Genomic DNA, 3,215 nt, shown 5'->3' with positions numbered 1-3,215 from the left:
GAACAGGGTCTACAACGGCTTGCCAGCCTCCGCTGAAACCAGGCCCAAGCATAGCAAGGGTTTAGGTCAGGTATTGAGGATGAACATGGGGTTACCTCTATTAGCAACACCTGCTTGTGGGGGTGAACATGTGCTGCTTGGGCTTGCAAGCCTCCGCTTAAAGCAGACCCAAGCATAGCCAGGGTTTAGGTCAGGTCTTGAAGATGAACACGGGGTTATCAATAATAGCAACCCCTGCTTGTGGTGGTGAACGGGGCTGAAACAGCCTGCTAGCCTCCGCTGAAAGCAGTCCCAAGCGTAGCCAGGGTTTAGGTAAGGTCTTGAAGATAACCATGGGGTTATCTCTATTAGCAACCTCTGCTTGTCGAGGTGAACAGGGACTGCAACGGCCTGCCAGCCTCCGCAGAAAGCAGGATCAAGCTTCGCCATGGTTTAGGTCAGTTATTGAGGATGAACATGGGATTATCTCTATTAGCAACCCCTGCGTGTGGTGGTGAAGAGGGGCTGCAACGGCCTGCCAGCCTCTGCTGAAAGCAGGCCCAAGCATAGCCAGGGTGTAGATAAGATCTTGAGGATGAAAATGGGGTTTTCTCTTTTAGCAACTCCTGCTTGTGGTGGTGAACAGGGGCAGGTCCAAGCGTATCCAGGGTTTAGGTAAGGTCTTGAGGATGAACATGGGGTTATCTCTATTAGGAACCCCTGCTTGTGGTGGTGAACAGGGGCAGGTCGAAGCGTATCCGGGGTTTAGGTAAGGTCTTGAGGATGAACATGGGGTTATCTCTATTAGCAACCCCTGCTTGTGGTGGTGAACAGGGGCAGGCCAAGCGTAGCCAGGGTTTAGGTAAGGTATTGAGGATGATCCTGGGGTTATCTCTATTAGCAACCCCTGCTTGTGGTGGTGAACAGGGGCAGGTCCAAGCGTATCCAGGGTTTAGCTGAGGTCTTGAGGATGAACATGAGGTTATCTCTATTAGCAACCCCTGCTTATGGTGGTGAACAGGGGCAGGACCAAGCGTAGCCAGGGTTTAGATGAGGTCTTGAGGATGAACATGGGGTTATCTCTATTACCAACCCCTGCTTGTGGTGGTGAACAGGGGCAGGCCCAAGCGTAGCCACGGTTTAGGTCAGGTATTGAGGATGAACATGAGGTTATCTCTGTCAGCAGCATCAGCCTCTGACCAGGGTGTTGATAGTCTTTTTTTTAAAGAACCCTCGCTTCACGCATGCTTATTTTCCCTAAAAACTAACTACAAAATAAAATAAATGCCATTGGCAAAAGTCAAGGGTTGATTGTGTCCTGGCTTCGACCTGAAGCACCAGAGAAGCCAGTGTGTAGGTAAGTGTGGGTTAAGGGTGGAGGATATGGGGAAAGCGAGAGTTCAGGGGGGATGCAGGGTGAGGGTTGAAAAGCAGTCCAGGGCACAGACAGAGGAGTAGTGGATAGTGCACCCATACGAGGGGCACAGGAGACTCTGGCGTTCCTGGATTATATTTATTCTAGATTTGGGATTTATCAACTACTTATGTTCTAAATTTCTTTTCATTCTTAATTGTCATCTGAGTAATGAGGAGTATTTCATTTACTCAGGATTCTCTTCTTTGTTAGTAAGGAAAGTCGATATAAATGCAGCCTTTCACTAGAATAATTACCTTTTGGGATGTGTGATGGTAGGAAATATTAACTGGAACTCTGCTTCTTTCAACAGAAAATACGGCCATCGCCAAAAATGAAAACTTGATTGATATCAGAGAAAGGATAGAAATTCTACAGGAGATGGACCAACTGGCAAAGAAATCAACATTCTCACAAAAAGGCCAAACCCCCTGCACATCTACAGACCAACCCAGCTTCCTTAGGGTTCCCAATTGTCACTTGACTCCCAATAAATGTCCATATTGTGAGAAGAGCTTTAACCAGCAATCCCAACTCATGCCACATCTGAAGAGTCACATGAAGGAGAACGCGTTTGCCTGCAGGGTCTGTGGCAAGGCCTTCAGTAACAGATCCATTCTAATCAGTCACAAGCTATCCCACATGGGTGAAAAACTCTACAAGTGCACAGAGTGTGACAAAAGCTTCACTCAGAAGTTCCAGCTGTGCCGCCATCAGAAGATCCATTCTGGGGAGAATCTTTACAAGTGCACAGAATGTGGCAAGGATTTTGCTCAGTCTTCTCACCTGAAGCAGCATCAGAGTTCCCACACAGGGGAGAGACCGTACCAATGCACAGAGTGTGGGAAAAGATTCACCCAGCGCTCACAACTTGACACACATCAGAGATCCCACACAGGGGAGAGACCATACCAGTGCGTACAATGTGAGAAACGTTTCTCTCAGATCGGAAACCTGCGCAAACATCAGAGGATACACTCTGGGGAGAAGCCCTACGAGTGCACAGAATGTGGTAAGCACTTTAGTACAATGTCAAACCGAAAGATGCATCAAAGGGTGCATTCTGGAGAAAAGCCCTACAAGTGCACATAATGTGGTAAGAACTTTACTCAGACATCTTCCCTGAGGGCACATCAGAGATCCCACAGTGGGGAGAGACCATTCCAATGTACCTAGTGTGGTACACACTTTACTCTGATGTCTTCCCTGAGCATACATCAGAGAAGTCATTCTGGGGAGAAACCCTATGAGTGTAGGGCATGTGGTAAGTACTTTACTCAGACATCTTCCCTGAGGACACATCAGAGATCCCACAGTGGGGAGAGACCATTCCGATGTACCCAGTGTGGTAAACACTTTACTCAGATGTCTTCCCTGAGGACACATCATAGATTGCACACAGGGGAGTCACTCCAAGACAGATTAACACCAAACTAACCTTTTTCAAATTGGTAAATGACTCTGCTGTGACAGGCACCCAGCAACTGACCTCACATCTGCACTCAAATGATAGTGGTGTCTCCCAAAACGTGTAACTGCAGATTTAGGACAAGATGCAACCACACATACAACATGCAAACTCCATTCATAAAGTCCGAGCGAAATGGCCCAAGTCACATACTCTGCAGTACTGGTCACCAGAGGACTAAAAGGAACTGATGCTTGATTGGTGTTCAGAAACGACTATTGTACCAACATGCTCTGACTCTGGAAGAATGCGATCATCACAATTAGGAGATAGAAATACTGTGAGAATGATGAAGTAGAAACATTGCTTCATAAGGCATCACTTGTAAAAGATAACATGGGGACCAGGAGCAGA

The 3,215-nt window shown here is 47.3% G+C and overlaps 1 pseudogene; it reads left to right on the top strand.

Annotated features, from left to right (window-relative positions):
* Window positions 1–1,774: 1,774 nt before the first annotated feature.
* LOC138581122 (zinc finger protein 436-like) lies at window positions 1,775–2,830 on the top strand (annotated as a pseudogene).
* The last annotated feature ends 385 nt before the right edge of the window (window positions 2,831–3,215 follow it).

The sequence above is a fragment of the Ambystoma mexicanum genome, chromosome 1p, assembly GCF_040938575.1.
Source record: "Ambystoma mexicanum isolate Mex_15411 chromosome 1p, UKY_AmexF1_1, whole genome shotgun sequence".
NCBI lineage: Eukaryota > Metazoa > Chordata > Amphibia > Caudata > Ambystomatidae > Ambystoma > Ambystoma mexicanum.
Note: the sequence above shows the minus strand (reverse complement) of the source record. Positions and strands in the feature narration are given on the sequence as shown.